Source organism: Cupressus sempervirens, chromosome 11 (assembly GCF_028749045.1).
Source record: "Cupressus sempervirens isolate cs-2001-9-10 chromosome 11, ASM2874904v1, whole genome shotgun sequence".
Taxonomy (NCBI): Eukaryota; Viridiplantae; Streptophyta; class Pinopsida; order Cupressales; family Cupressaceae; genus Cupressus; species Cupressus sempervirens.
The window spans coordinates 600,451,760-600,468,446 of record NC_143128.1 but is presented as its reverse complement, the minus strand read 5'-3'; positions in this window follow the sequence as shown (position 1 = coordinate 600,468,446).

Here is a 16,687-nt window from a genome sequence, read left to right as displayed (position 1 = left end):
ATGATTTGATGGAACTTTTGAAGGCATTACGTTGTATAGGTCTCTTCATTTTGTATCTCCTGCACAAAGAGTAAAGAATAGTGTTGGGTAGTCTAGTTGAATAACCATGTCTGATAGCTCCATTCTTCTTTCATTCCAAAAGGGTCATGTTCCTCAAATCTTTGATGTGAATCACATAAGTTGATCTGCTAGCTTGTCATCTGGCAAATCCTTTAGTCTTTGTCAGAGGACCATTGTACAAAACTAAGGTTGTTGCTTGACTTCAATGCCTCATAAGTAAGTTCAATAAGAAGTATTTAAAATGTAGTTGTTGACCAAATCTATTATCATGGTATTGAATGAGGTGGAGAGCATAATCATGCATTTGTATTTCCTTTACTGGTTGTTGATTAAAGTTTGCAATCCCCTTTGGAAAGAGAGTTGGAAATGCCATTACAAATTGTCCTGCAGTGTTATACTCATTTATGGGGATTGGTGAAATAGTCAACCATTGTATTTTTGGGAGACATTCTTTATCTAAATTGAGCAATGAGTACACCTCTTAAACCTCTATAGAAGTGGGTGGAAGATTAGCCACAAAGGAGGATTGAGTATCAACAATGTTCTACAGAAGATCTTCTTCTATAGCTTGTGTTTATGAATAATCTAATTCTCGAGGATCATCTCTTGCTGAAGTTTGAAATGGAAAGTTTGATATGTCAGTACATACATTTGGTAAAGAATATAATGCATGTTCATCTACTTATACTTCTTTTTAGTATGGATCATTATGTATCGTGTACTTCAAAGCTGTGTATACTCAATCCCTGCTAACATAGAAATTATATTGTTGTTGGCCAATACTTTCCCTATTAACCACTATTATATCTAAATCACCAATGTGCCTGGGCAAGTGTGTTGCAATTGATGTTATATCTCGAGGGAATGAAATAGTGTGGCCACTATATTTGAGTTGTCCACCTCGCACATAAGTTACTTGTAGTAGGGGACTCACTCTAGCAATTAACATTTCTTCAATTTGAGTAAGTATTTCCAAACAATGAGGTTGTTCTTTAGGGTCCATGTTGTTCCACTTTGAGAAGTGATGTCCATCCTTTTCAATTGCACATCTATAACATGTTGTTTTCCCATCTACAACCTTAGTTTTTATTCTGGGGTATCTTTCCATACATATTAAACACGTGGACATGTTTGCTAGTGCATTTAACTTTGAACCAAAAAAAATTTGGGCTTTGAAAAATTTATCAGTGAATTATGGTGCCCTTTCATTGGTGTAACTAGCATTTTGGTGTTGAGGTGGAAATGTTGGCACAAAGGTGGGATTCTCAGATGTTGAGATAGCAGCGTTAGTATTATCAAATTGCAATGTTTGTTTTTTTAGTTGTCTTTTTTTGTTGATATCATCTGCATTTGCATGGTATCTTTTTCGTTGCATCTCATTGCATTGAGCCCTCTTTGAGGTATCTTTTTTAGTATTAACTTCCATTGTACTACTATCCTTTACACTATAATGTAGAGTCAATAATGAGTTTTAAAATGAAGACTAAAATATCAAATATGGACCCCAATAAAGTTGGTACTTAAAGAACACATATCAAAACATAACTTGAAAGTTGAAGGAAAAAAATATGTTGTTAAACTTATTACTTCTAATTTGAAATGTAAATAGATTTGGATACATAGTACATAATTAGAAAAAATGAGCTATTCATCATGTCATATAGTAATTTGAAATTTGAGCTTGAAATGCCATTTTAAGATGAAGAAGAAAAAAATTTGCAAAATACATAGACATGTAAACTTTCTTGTTGAGCCAAATAAAATGTTATGTACATTGGAGTACTATGAACAGTTGCAAAAAAAGAAAAGTTGGATATTACATTTTGTAGTAAACCACATAAAGTCTATTAAATCTTACACCAATTTAAATGTTGTCATAATGATGGTTTGAGTATTTTGTCCCTCAAATGAGGAATCCTTGATTCAGAGATTAAATAAATATTGACAATTTATGACTTTGTCAAATATTTCAATACCACCATTGGGTTCTACAAGAAGAAGCTAGAAATCCTTGATAGAGACCCCCGGTAGGGCATTTACTGGTCCTTCAAATGTTGTAACATTGTGGAGTTCACTTGATTCATCTTGCAAATCCATTTTCAACATGTAGCTGAAATCACAAGCGAGCACTTTGACTAAGCATTTTGGGCATTCAAATGTTAGTAGGAGACAATTGAGTCACCTTTTTCTCACATTTCTTATTCACAATAAGTTGAGGACACGATAGGTAGTAAAATTTGTCAATATGGAGCTCTGTAATCTTGGCCATCACACAAGTGGCATCCTCACAAATGGTTCTGTTAATCAAAGATGAAATTGGTATTGGATTCTTAAAGGTTGTATTAACGAAGGAATTTTGTGATAGTGCTTTTGAAGGATTAGCAGTGGTTCTAGTGGTATACCATCCTTCAAGTGTTTGTGCTTCTACAATTTTAGGCTTTATCATAATTGATGTTGAAGATATACTATCTAATGCTTGTCCATGCCATGAAACACTGTGAGCACCTTGGATCAAAATAACTAGCGGATCTGGTAAAAATGACACTGATGAAAGTTTCCTACCTTCATTTTTTCAAAGGTCACCCAAAAGTGTAATATCAATAGTACAATTAGACATATCAATTATGGAAATAGTACATTTCACTGTCTCAATTTCATCTCTTTTATGAATGGTTGATGTAGGGGTGATAGAGAGCACAATCCCAATGGCATCTACAAAAAAATTAATAGGCAAACTTTGCATAGAATCTATGCTCCTTATGTTAAAACAATGCAATGGAATGATAGATTCAACATTTTTTGAAATAGCTATGGTGGATGAATTGTTTAAAACTATCTCAAATAGATTAGTAGAGTTGTTGTATTTTGGGTTGGACACTTTTACTTGACCATTATTGATGACATATAGACAACCAGATTGGAGTACAGTATCAAACTCATCTACAACTTTATTGAAGCATGTCACATGAATTATTGTTTTGTCTTTGTCAATAAAGTCAAAGCAAAATACTTTTCCATCTCTTCTACCATTACTAAAGTTGTGCATGGGACTTCTACTCAATACTCTTACTTCAATTGACTAGTTTTTATGATATGGGGTCAATGTTTTAATGGGGGTGACAAAAAAAATTGGCAAACTTTGTGGACATGAAGAATTTTCAATTTTTGTAACCGAAGATGGCAAACTTTGACTACTCCTTGTCAAAGTGGTGTTGGTTACTTTTAGTAGTGGAATTGGTATTCCAATTATTGGGTTTGTACTTTCTATGTCTTCAAAAATTGTAACTATAATTGCACCACAATATAAAAGTGTATATGTTTTAGTTTGATGATGTAATCAAAAAACAATTCGAGGGCATATAAAGAAGTTGAAAACGTACATGAAGTTTGGAAACTTTTTGCATGTGTATTTTGTAAGGCAGATGATTGAGCCTTTGTGTAAGATGTTGTCCACAACAAGCTTGTTATATTATTGAGGAATAAGGCAAGGGTGCATGTGCACATCATCATTGAGGTGTAGACGATAGGTGATACTATTAGATCGTTGTTGCTTTATTGTTTATATACTTGAAACTTGTAGTACAAGGTCTTTAAGTTCCATATTGGATAGAAGAGTGGCAATTGTACTCATTTTTAATGGTTTTTTTTATGTCCATGATGAATTACTGGCATAAATAATGTTAATTCAATGTATGTTAAAATATTGTACAAGTACTAATTTAAGCTAAAAAAGAGTTACAAAGTTTAGAAGAGCTAGAAACTATAATAAGAAAACTCTTAATTATTAAGAAGTTATACGTATATATCTTAAACAGAACACATTTAGAATTTTTGATGCTCAAATTGATTATTGTATTATTAAAAAACAAATGTACAATTGAACATTCTATGCATAGCTACACTGACTACGAGATACAAGATTAACTTATTCCTATAATTATGAAGGGGGTAACTTAAAATGTCTCTATAGTTTATGCTCTATTCAGAGCTACAATCATTTCCAATAATGGCTCTTCTTGACCCTCCAAGTCAAATGGTATTGGCCTATAGCCTGGGGTGGGTATGCGAAGATCTATTTTTTTGTTTAGTACAATTGGTGGTTGGTATTTCAGTGGCTCACATAGACCTTTGCTTAAATTATATGTATCAATTATTGGCACCTCCATGGATAGTGTAGTATTAGTGACCTTTGGTAAAAGGGAAGACAAAATATGTGCGGTGACTTTTTCCTATGTAGCGGGGTTCATTTCTTCCTCTGTCCCTTAATGCGCACCAATGCTTCTTGCATAGTTTCCCTATCAAAAGGTATATCAGATTTTGATAAATCATACTTTTGTGCCATTTCTTTTTTGACTTTTTTGTAAATTGGATGTCAAACCCTTTTCCTTCTTGTTTTAATTAGGATCACCATCTAAACAAACATTAAAAATATCAATAATCGTCTACTAGTAATAACGATGACTTATTAGTGCCATATAATTATGCCTTATGAAAGAGTGATGTCAACAAAAAATATTTACTAATTTTTTTTATTGATAAATGACCAAAGCCATATGTTATATTAGATTAAAAAGCAAATTTACAAAAATCTTTGTTCTGACGAGCACTGGTTGGAAAGAATGAAGAAAGAAAACCTCTAGTTTAGCCTGGGATAAGTGTCCTTTATTATACATAAGTGAAAGGGGCATACCCCAGTGAGATAAATATTAAGATAATTTTTAATGAATCATTACATAACTATACATCTTAAATAAAAGAGGGGATCAAAACAGCTCAAAGCGCATTTCCTTCGGGAAGCAAGAGAAAACCTGAAAAATGAGGGGACAACACAAACTAACCACTAACCAGAGTTAGGCGTTAGGAAAATAAATAAATTTACTACTAATTTAGAGGAGTAAACCAAAGGTTAGTGGGAAAAACCAAATGTAATAAAGACTGTTTATCATCCTTCCGTTGATATGATAGTCTTAATGATAGTTAGAGTGGGAGATTATTAGAGACAAATTGTTATATTAGTTAGGAGCATATTCTTGTTTTTAATCCTTAGTTATTCATTATTGAATAAAATGCTATTAAAATTCATATATCCTTTAATTTTTTTGACACAAATAATTTGTATACTGTAATTCGTAATTAAACTGCATAATTTGGGATTAGCTTATAATGTAAGATTGATTAAAATGACAAAGGTTGAAAAACTTAGGTGAGTAAAATAACAAGGTTCAAAACTATCAACAATACTAGAGCCATAAATCTAATCCACATATGTTTGAAACTGATACATTATAAGTTAATAGAGTATAATATATTGATCTAGGCTGAATTTACAAAGGAAGCTAATCGACCAAATCAAATACCAAGTGGATTCTGTATAATCTATACTATATTAATTGCTTAAAAATGCATCCATACACCATTCTTTTTATATATCCTATAAATTGCTTAGGGAAAATACAACCATACTAAACCTAAAAACCTTGACCAAAATACAGTGGAGCTATACCCGTGACTTAGAGAAGACTAGAGCTAACCATCAGAAATAACCCGAGATCCACACTGCGATCCTTGATTATGCTTTTTGAAAACCATAATGATCTCTAAGGTTTCATGAAGGTTTTTGGCCTTCGAGCTGGCAGAAATTCATAGGCATTCCTTCCTTTGCTAGACTTGTCATAGTTTGGGAGGCAAAACTCCATTACTTCCAAGTTTGAAAGATCTACCTCTGGATGGATATATGTGTGAAATGCCCATAGATAATTCATTAGCCATTCTTTTCCTAGGTCCTCTATGATTCCTCTCCATCTTAGCAAGAATTGAGTGCTTGCTTCCATCCTTGACCATTCTCTAAAGAAGAGAATGTTGTCTCTAATAACCAAGCATGGGCACCTAGGACTTCTACTGAGTTCGCTACCTATTTTGTGTTCCATAGAAGAATTTTAAGCTTTGCATTGATATTGGCCATGACTACCTCTTGACCTATCAACCAACATGGATCGAAAAGGTTGTTGCTCAATCTAACAATATCCCACTTTTCTACACCAACTCTGGCTAGACATCCTAGCCATAGCCCTAAGATGTTGCTATTGGTTCGCCACAAGTATTCGTAATTGAAAAACCCTTTCCCTAAGGCCCTACTAACTACAACTCTACTCATATCATCTATTGGCCTACATATCCTATTCCGTCTTTCTGGTTTAATTAGACCACAGAATACCATAGTGTGATTTTCGAAGGCACGATACAAGTAGATATTAGTATCCATGGGGAGAGATTGAACAAAGATGAAACTATAGGGTAGAATGGGAGATCCGAAGCCCAAAATTGCATTTATATAGATCTCGGGGGAAAGAGTCTAGAATAGAGTAAGATGATGCCATCTCCCTATATTCACTTGATTGCCTCACTTGATTTCATAATTAAAGTGATACTTGTAAACTAGGGAGAAGATTGTCATCATGCACAAATACGTGAGCCTAATTTTGTGTTCGTTAGGAAAATCATGACCCCATTAGTCTAGTAGGAAGGGAATAATATAATGTAATTTAGGAACTATTATCTTGAGCTAGTTTTGATTAAATAATAGTAGATTTTCTCTGTTTATACCTTTGTTTGCTAGGCTATCTGCTTTTGAATTGCCTTCTCTGAATATATGCAAAAATCTTACTTCTTCAAATTCTTCTAATAGTTTTAAGGTTGCTTCTAATCTAGAGTTTAATATCCAGTTTGGCATTTTCCCTCTCATGAGTGCATTTAATATTATTTGGGAGTCTCCTTCAAAAAAAAAAAATTTTGATGCTTAAGTTAATACAATTTTTTAGTCTTTCTTATGCTACTTCTAGTTCAGTCATATTATTCGTTGTTATATCTAGAGGCTTTGCTCTTTTTACTAACTAGTTCTCTGTTTCTTCCCTAACATAGCACCCTGTTCCTACCTTTCCTGGGTTGCCTCTAAAAGCCCCGTCAAAATTTAGTTCTTCCATCCTATCGACGAAGGTTCCCATTTGCATTCTTTTTTGGCTACACTATTTTTCTTTTTACATGTGAGAGGCGAGTTGATAAGGTGTGACCATTGTTTTTTAATCTCTGCATCCCATTCTGTGAACAAACCTTCTTCTTTCAAGTTTTTCCTTAGATCACTATTTATTACTTTTGTTATAGTGGCCTCGATTTTGATATAGAGGGATTGTGAGCTGAGTTCTTTGTCTTGACATATACATCTATTTCTTTCTTTCCATATTTCCCAGGCTAAGATTGCTGGAGTGATATTCCAAAGTTTTCCATAAACTTTCTTGATTATGTCTCTTGGCCATCCAATCAGATGTTCGTACCACTTTTCTAGTAGGGGGGTTATCCAATTGAGTTTAGCTTTGAGCCACATCCAACATTCCTATGCATATTTGCATTGGTAAAGAAGATGCTCTATTGTTTCTGAGTCTTCTTTATATAGCATACATCTTGATAAGCTTGCAAATCCCATTTTTTGGATTCTATTTGTTGTTAGGTTTCTCCTTTGGATGGCCACCCATAGAAAAATGTCTACTTTAGGAAGCCCTCCTAGGTCCCAATAGAGGTTTATTAGGAGGTTTATTGCTTCCCACCTTTGAGAGCTGATAATTTGTTTATAACCTTCTTTAACTTTATAAATTTTGTCCTTAAAAGCTGCCGAAATAAGTCTATCCTCCCTATTTTTAACTATGATCAGATGATTTTTAAGGATATTTTCTAAAATATGTTGGTATGCTTGGTTGAGACAACAATTGGCAAAGGATTTCCTTTCACAGGAGGTTTCTTCATCGGATTGTATTACTTGTATGTAGTCTTTCACTTTAGAGCCCTATACTGTCTTTAAATGTTTTTTAGCATTAAGGGTTACCTCAGTATGATCAAGGGGGGGATACTCGTTCCACGAGTCTTCCCAAAACAATGCTTTATCACCTCTCCCTATATCCCATGTCATGAATTTGGTTATAAGGGGCCGACACTTCATTAGGAAATTCCAAGCTACTGAGCCGTTAGGAGGCATCCTAGTTCTGAATAGTGAGGTACAATTGGATGCATTAAGATATTTATTATATAAGATTCTGGCCCATTTACTATCTCATTCTTGATACATTCTCCATACTTGTTTAGCTTCTATAGCTTCATTTTTCCAATCTAGGTTTTTGATTCCTAGATCTCTTGCTTCTTTAGGCCTACATATTTTTTCCTAGCTGATTAAAGCTGCCTTCTTTTTATCTTCGATGCCATTCCAAAAAAAATCTCATAATTTCTTTTCAATTTTTTGGTAGTTGTAAGCACAAAAGTTGATAGGTAGGTATAGCTGATAATATGGCTTTAATTTTTGTTGCTCTCCTAACCTTGGTCAACCATATGCCTTTCCAAACTTCAATCTGATTCTCAATTTTATCTAAAGTTTGATCCCATCCCGGACTGTTCTTGTTACCTTTATCCACGAATATTCCTAGATATTTAGATGGAAAGGTGCCCTTTTTAAATCCTAGTTTGTTACATATATTCTTCTCTTTCAGTTGATGTGTTTAAGAAGATTTCTAATTTTTCTACATTAATTCTTTGGTCCAAGGCTTTTACACAAGTTTCCAAGATTTTTGTATGTGATCTACCTCATTCTTTGTACTAACTCCAACTAATATTGTATCATTAGAAATTGTTGATGTCTAGTATTTTCCACATTGTTGGTGACCTTTACTCCTTTGATTTTGTTGTGAAGTTGCATTGTTTTGATTGCTCTTCCAAAGGATTTTTCCATGATGATAAAAAGAAATGGGGAGATGGGGTCTACTTGTTTAATCCCCCTTGATATGCTAAAGAAGCCTTTTGGAGGTCCGTTGATAAGTAGAGAGATTTTCAGAGTGGATATGCATTCAAAAATGATGTTTATCCATTTTTTAGAAAACTCGAAAGCTTTGAGTGTTTTGCATAGGAATCTCCAGTCTACTTTGTCATAAGCTTTTTGTATGTATAACTTTAATAACATGCATGCTTTGTTATTTTTGTTTGCTGAATGGATTGTTTCTTGGATGGTAGAGATAGCGCCTAGGATGGATCTCCCTAGTACAAACATTGTTTGTTCTTCTGATATTAATTTAGGGAGATTTTTTTTGAGGCAGTTAGCTAAAGCTTTTGAAAACACTTTATATATAGTATTGCATAATGCAATAGGTCTAAAGTCACCTGGTTCTTCGCTTTTGTTTTTCTTGGGTATAAGCATTAGGAAGGTATGATTGATTTCTGATAAAAGGGATCCTCCATTCCTAAAGGCTTCCAATGCTTTCCATAAGTCTTTTTCTAAAATACCACAACATTTTTGGAAGAAGAATGCTTGGAATCCATTAGGTCCATGTGATTTATCTGGGTTAAAGTTGAAGAGAGTCATTTTGATTTCCTGTAGAGTGAAAGGCTTATTTAAAGTTTTATTATCTTTTTTTGTAATCAACTTAGGTATTGTTTTTAGCATTTCTTCTTGTTTAGTTCTATTTGAAGTATCATAATTATTGAGTATGTCTTTAAAAATAGCCAACAAAAATTTCTGCTATTTTGTCTAGATTTTCTATAAGATCACCTTGCGATTTTCTTGCTTTTGATATATTTTTGCATGCTCTATTATATAGTGTGTTGTTGTGGAAGAATTTTGTATTACGATCTCCTTCTGTTAGCCATTTCTATCTGGATTTTTGCTTCCAGTATATCTCTTCTTTTGCTAGAATTTCTTCTTGTTTTAGAAGGTATTCTTTTTCTAATTGATGTGTTTTGTTATTCATTCCTTTTTTGATAATTTCTTTGTTTAATTTTTCTAATTTCTCTTCTATATCTAATTTTTCTTTTAAAAAGTTTTTAAATTGTGATTTGTTCCATTTTAATATCATTTCTTTTATGCTTTTTAATTTGAGTACAAAACAAAACATTTTAGATCCCTTAAAATATTCCTCTTCCCAACACTTTTTTATCTGTTCCATGAAATTCTTATCCATAAGCCACATCTTTTCACATTTCAATGGGTTATTGTTGGGTTTAGCCTATTCTTTAATTTCCATTTTTACGAGGAAGTGATCTGACCCTGCCATTAGTAGAATTTTTGCTTTGATCTCTCTGCCCAAGTTGCTTAATTTTCCTTTAAAGAAAAATTAGTCCAGTCTTTCTACAATGTAACAAAGGCCTTTCCTTCTATTATTCCAAGTGTATGTTCTATTTTTGGTGGGGATATCTATTAGAGAGTTCTTTCTTGTCCATTCTCTGAAATCTTCTATAGCTTTGGATATTGTCTTTATCCCACCATATTTTTCCTCTTTCTTTAGTATTACGTTGAAGTCTCCCCCTATAAAAATATTCTCATCCGGTATTGTATTAGTAAAAAAATTAATCGCGTTCCAAACAAGTGATTTATCTATTGTTTGAATAGGCCCATAGACATTTATTACTAACACTGGATATTTGACTTTGTGCTAGTAACTCTGCTTTCCATTCCCATCCAATTAGTATGGGTAGATATGTATTCTATGTTGACTTTTTGGGTATTCCATATAATTCCTAGTTCTCTTGAGGCTCCCTGTGATGGTTTAAACTTAGATTTCCATGTTCCTAGTTTTTGGCCTAATTTTATGCCTTCTTCTTTGCTTAACTTAATTTCTTGAATTAATAAAATTTATGAATCAAATAGTGTAAGGTTACACTTTAGTAAGCATTTCTTGCTAGGAGCATTTAGGCCCCTCACATTCCATGTAGTGATTTTCATTGTTCCTTGGGAAGGCTCTTCCCCTTCCCCCCTTGTAGGATTTTGAAGATCTTAGTTTGTCCCTTTACATGTCCTGTAGCCTCCCTCAATTCTTGTAGTGATTTTCTTCCTCGCTTCTATTTGGGTTTTCCACAATTAGGTGTCTTTAACTCTTCCTAATTTATTGATATACCTATATTTTCCAAATTTAGTTGCTTGTTTACTTTTTCTGCTATATCTTATTGTCTTCTACTAATATTTCTTTGAGTAGTAATTTATTCATTTGGTAATCTTCTACTTCCAAGGTTTGCTCCTCTTCTTCATATCTCTTTTCCTTGATTCCATTCTCCCAATAGGGACTTTCCACCATAGCTCCGAAGTCATCCCATATTGTTTGTTCTTCATTGTGATTTTTCTATCTTTTTTCTTGCATTCTTGTTTGCTCTCTAACTTGCTCTGTTTTTTAGATTGTTTTCCTTGTTTCTGTTTCTTTCCGTCTTTCTTCTTTATTTTGGTCAAACATGTCCTTACTATTGCTTGGGGCTTGCCGAATTTGTAACTTTTTTCTTTTTCTTTTTTCCTAATAGTAATATTGCTCCAATGAGCTGAATTTGTTGGTGGGATACTTAGTTTTTGTTCTGATCTCTTTGATATTTGGGCTTCTTCTTGATTCCTTTCTTTCTTAGATTTTGTTTCTCTACGATTCTCTTGTTTCGTCTATTTATTACCAAGCTTCCCCTCCTATGTTGTTGATGTCTCTTCTTTTATTAATTTGTTCTGAGTGTTTCCTTTGTTTTTTGATGTCCTCTCTATGTCTATTATCAACATCTTTTTACCTTTATGCTCTATATGAACAACTTCTACTCAAATAGTTTAATCTACCCGATCATTCTATAGTAACAAAATCTCATGTGAGAGCTTCTTTATTTTTTTTAATATTGAGTTCCATTTCTTCTATTGTTTCCTTCTTTGTATGGCAATCTTTACACTTTTTGAATTTATCTAACGAGTGTTGATAGCTCATATTTGTCATCCATCCACTTTCCTCCTGTTCTTCTCTTTCCAATATTTCCTACTAAAGCTCCTTAACTTTCTCTATATTTCCCATGGTTTGATTGTTTTCCTTCTCTGATGTTCTTTTTCTCCTATTTTCCTCTATTTTATTGTCTTTTCTTTTTCTTTCCCTTTGACTTTCTTTTAGATTGTTCTTAATATGAATATTTTTAAAGTCTATGTCCTTTATTTTATCTATTTCTCCTCTATACTCAATAAATGTTAAGCTGTATATCGATTTGTTTGTTATGATTTTCCTTTTTATTACATTGCTTAGTTTTGGTTTTACTAAGACTCTTGTTTTGCTAGTGTTATTTTTTATGTCTTCAATTCTTATGAGGGTTCCTAATGATTCGCCTATTCTTTTGATAATGTTATTCTCATTTAGTTTTGATGGTATGTCTGTGCATTCCATCCATTTGATTTGCCTATTTGCTTTTATTATGATTTTCATTGAAGTTAGGTTGCCATGCTATGAATTTAATGTGATTCCCCTTATAGAAATAGTTCAATAAATCTAATATTTTATATTTAGATTCTATATCCTGGCATTATGTAAACCAATGTTTATTAGCATAGGGGGTTATTTTACTTACCTTCTCACAACATCTCTTGGCCAAATTCCATTCCAACTTACTTTTGAATTTCATTGGCCCATTCTAGTACGCATAAACACCTTTCTCAGCGCATTCCCTCCATTTTGCTTCACAATGAATGTTGCTGATGATTATAGTGTCAGTGTTCTTGATTTTAGCTAAGTGCCTAAAATTGGGGTTCCTTCCTTTACTTGGATTGTTTTCTTCATGATGCTTCTTTCAGTGTGGGGGGATATATACCCCCATTGCTAATGTATTGGCTCCCTTCTCTGGATGATTTTTAAGAATGGAGACATGAGATTCATATTTTCCTGTTTGTGCCCATGTTTTGACTGATGACATACCTAAGGGTATACTGTTGGACTTAGAAATTAATTTGGGCTAATCCACTTATTTTTTGTGGTTGAAGTTCCCCGATCTAGGGCTTTGGTCTTCGCTGTTAGAATATTTCATTTTAATGAAGAAATCCTTTTGCTTCCACATTTGTTGATCCATTATGTCTCCTCTGTTGTACGATGATATGTTCCATCTATACTTCTTCCCATTTTGAGCAATTTGCCATCCATTTTCATTTTTTGCTATTCAGGATTTTACAGATGGCTGTATTTTGTTCCACATAGAGTTGTATTAGATTTTCAAAGCTATTTGAGTTTGATTTGCAAATTCATTGTTCGTGCTAATTCGAAGAGAGAACTTCAAATTGGTTTCTTATTTTTAGAGTGCTTTCTTCCTCATTCTGGCACTGATTCGCATAATGGAAAGGGGCATATTTGTTTTTGGGTCTGTGTTTCATTATTGTTTTTTTCGGGTTATTCACAAATTTCGTCATTTTGTAGAGCAGAGAATAAAAATCTAGATTTTTTTTCAAATATCTGCTGACATTGATTAAGATAGGAAAAACATTTTAATTTTTTGTAAATGGCAAGAACAAATACTTAATTATTGATATAGTTTAGTAATATAATGATACAAGTAGTTGTCGTGCTTGTGTACCTAAAATTGAGTGAGAGCTTGACTTTGGAAAATCAATATCTTTGTAAGTAGGCAAGTTTGCAAAATGAGACACCTGCACAACATATCGTATTGTACAACATTGGATAAATCTTCATGATTCATAATGTAAAATGAATTTAACAAAACATAGTACAAATCATGTTTCTTGTTATTACTAAATAGATTATTGGAAAATTATTATTAAAATAATAAAAATCAATATAGTGGTTATTATGATATAAGTTGGTAAAAAAAATAGTTGAAATTAGTATACAAATAAAATATTTCATAAACAAGAACAAACTGGGAATTATAGTTGGGTGGGAATCAACTATAGCGGGTGGGTGGCCCCTAAGGGGTAGAGCAGGGGTTGTTCACGTGGGAGATATAATTGGGTGGAAATTCTAGGCTTATTTTAGCAAGTGTACATTAATGGCACCCCCCTGCAACAAGGAGGGATCTAGATCTTGCTTATTCTAGTAGGTTGATGCCATAAAGAGGGTTGTTATAGAAGCCCCTTACAATTCTATGGGCCTTGCGCTGAAACATGCCAAGAGGATGCTATAGAAGCTTATTCACTTATTCTAGCAGGCCCCCTACTATTTTGGCAGGCTGATGCCATTAGAAGGTATGTATATTGCAGTGCATGCAGAGGGCCCCGCCTGGGTAGGCCCCCTACTATTCTAGAAGCCCTCTGCATGGACCACAATATACATACCCTCTAATGGCATCAACGTGCCAAAATAATAGGGGCTTGCTAGAATAAGCAAATAAGCTTCTATAGCAGCCCCCTGGCATGTTTCAATGCAGGGCCCATAGAATTGTAGGGGGCTTCTATAGCAACCCTCCTCATGGCATCGAATTGCTAGAATAAGCAAGATATAGATCCCTCCTCGTTGCAGGGGGGGTGCCATTAATATACACCTGCTAAAATAAGTCTAGAATTCCCACCTAATAATATCTCCCACATAAACAACCCTTGCTCTACCCCTTAAGGGCCACCCACCCGCTATAGTTGATTCCCACCCAACTATAGTTCCCTTTGCATGTACCACTATTTTCTTAGGCCTTCCTTTGGGTACCAAACCACTTGACTAGTTTTGGGACAATCTCATTGATAGGTTTAATAGAAAACTGGCAGGTTGGAAAGGTGTTACTCTTAGCCATGCTGGTTAAGTATTATTGATCAAGTTTACCCTCCAAAACCTTCATACTCATGCTCTTAGTCTATTTTCTATCCCTCCCAAGGTTGCTAAGCATTTGGAGGCCATTCAAAGGCAATTCATGTGGCCTGGAACCAAGGAGAACAAAAAATACCCTCTGGTGGCTTGGGAGAATATATGTGAATCCAAGAATAAAGGGGACCTGGGGATTAGAAAGCTAAAACAGGTTAACTGTGCTCTCTAAGAAGAACAAATCTAGAGAATCTTCAATTCTAAAGAGGAATGGAGAGATATTATGGAGCTCAAGTATTTGGCAAACATCCATTAAAAGAGTTGTTGATCCTAGGGGTTCTATTATTTGGAATGGCATACTAAGGACTAAGATTTTTGCCTTTGATAAAGCTAAATGGAAACTTGGCAATGGAGAAGATATCAACTTTTGGCATGATGACTGGCTCAGTGTTGGCCCTATTTGGAAAATTGAACCTTTCGGTAGATGGGCTAATGTTTGCATTAATAGGTTTGGGAGCAGGGTAAGAGACTACAGGAACCAGAATGAATGGATTGACTTGGCTCTCAAGGCAATCATGGACCTGATTAGACATATTCCTTTATCTCACAAGAAAGACACCATTATATGGGGAGAGACTGTTAATGGCATTTACACTATGGCCTTTGGCTATGAGAATCTTCAAAATTTTGGTCCTCCCCCTGTGTGGACCAAAGCTTGGTTCTCAGGGCTCACTCCAAAAATCAACATCTTCTTCTGGATTATGCTTCAAAAGCATATCCTGACGGTGGATAACCTCACAAAGAGGGGAACTATGATGCCTAATAGATGCATTCTTTGTAAAAATCAATGTGAGAGTGTTGATCACATTTTCATCCACTACCCTTTCATTAACATTATATGGTCTCTTTTCCTGTATTTTTTTAACATATCCTATTGTTTTCCTTCCAACACCATTGATGTGTTTGAGCAGTAGATCCATGGTAGATTTAGAAGTGATGATAAGGTGATGTAGAGGTAAAACACAACGGAAGCAAACACAATAGAAATAGGAACCATCACTAGCAAGAGATTGATTATAAAATTCTTGTATTTAATTTATCAAATGAATAGTACATACATTAACTCTTCCTGTAATTTTCTTCTCTTCGTAACTTTGTATCTAGAAACTTTGCTCTCCAACTTGACCTAAACCTAAACCTAAAACTCTATTTATACTTGCTAAGACAGTCTATGAAAAATTCTAGATTATTACAAAATAGGGAAAATAGTCTATAGAATACTCTAGATTGATATAGAATGGTGAAGAATGACCCAACAATGATCTATACGAATCCCAAGAAAAGGTCTTATCATAAAGACAACATCGGGATAAATTCTTCATACAAAAAATCATGTCCAAAATATTTTATGTGAGTGCTCCTGCACCATACTCCCGGGGACAATAGAATCCAAGTCCCTTGGATTAGCCTTCTTCTTTCGTGTCTTCCAATTCTTTGGTATTTGTTGTTTGTACTCTTGACAAGTATCCAAATCAACTGTCATATGTGCATAAACTTTTGCCATATTTAGATGGAACTCTTGCAAACCTACAATGAATGGATTAGATGGACCCTCATTAAATATGACTTCACCAATTTTGGTTACCGTAGGAACTGCTACATCCTTTTCTGTGATGTCTTTATGCTGCAATATCTCCATGCTTGGAGACAAATTCATCACCATTGGAGCCTCCTCTATCCTGTTAGCTTCATCACAAGTCTTCTTCCTTGCTACTAGTATCCTTTTGATAGGCCATACCACCTTCTTCCTTAACTTCAAATGCCATTTCTTTGTTGCATTAAGGACCATCACATCCAACTCTTTATGAACCATTTCACCACAATGCTCATCAACCATTTCAAACTATTTTCTATCTTCAAGAACTTCTGTATCATAAGTTTCATCATAAACATGTTGTTGCTCACCTTGTATATATGCTTCACTATGTTCATTTGGTATGTCCTGGCATCGATCTGTTTAACTGGTATATTAGGATCAATGTGATTAGGTTGTTCTTTCAACAAAGAACTCTTCTCTTCCA